Raw genomic sequence first — 300 nt, forward strand, 5'->3', positions numbered from 1 at the left:
CACATTACAAATATTGTTATCAAGTTAAATTCATAATTTCAGGCATATATACTTATCACACTAAAGCATTATAAATTTAAATATGAAAATTTAGGTGCTAGGTGCCAGACATAGGGCTGACAATACGGCTCGTTGTTAGCGAACAGCTCGTGTTCGGCTCGTTAAGAAGCTCGTGTTTGGCTCGTTTGCTAAGTTAATGAGCCGAACATGAACAACACGAACATTGAATAAAAAGTATTAAAAAGCTCGTGTTCGGCTCGTTTTGGCTCGAAATACTACTAATCAATTATATATATATAT

The sequence above is a fragment of the Phalaenopsis equestris genome, unplaced genomic scaffold (assembly GCF_001263595.1).
Source record: "Phalaenopsis equestris unplaced genomic scaffold, ASM126359v1 Scaffold000002, whole genome shotgun sequence".
Taxonomy (NCBI): domain Eukaryota; kingdom Viridiplantae; phylum Streptophyta; class Magnoliopsida; order Asparagales; family Orchidaceae; genus Phalaenopsis; species Phalaenopsis equestris.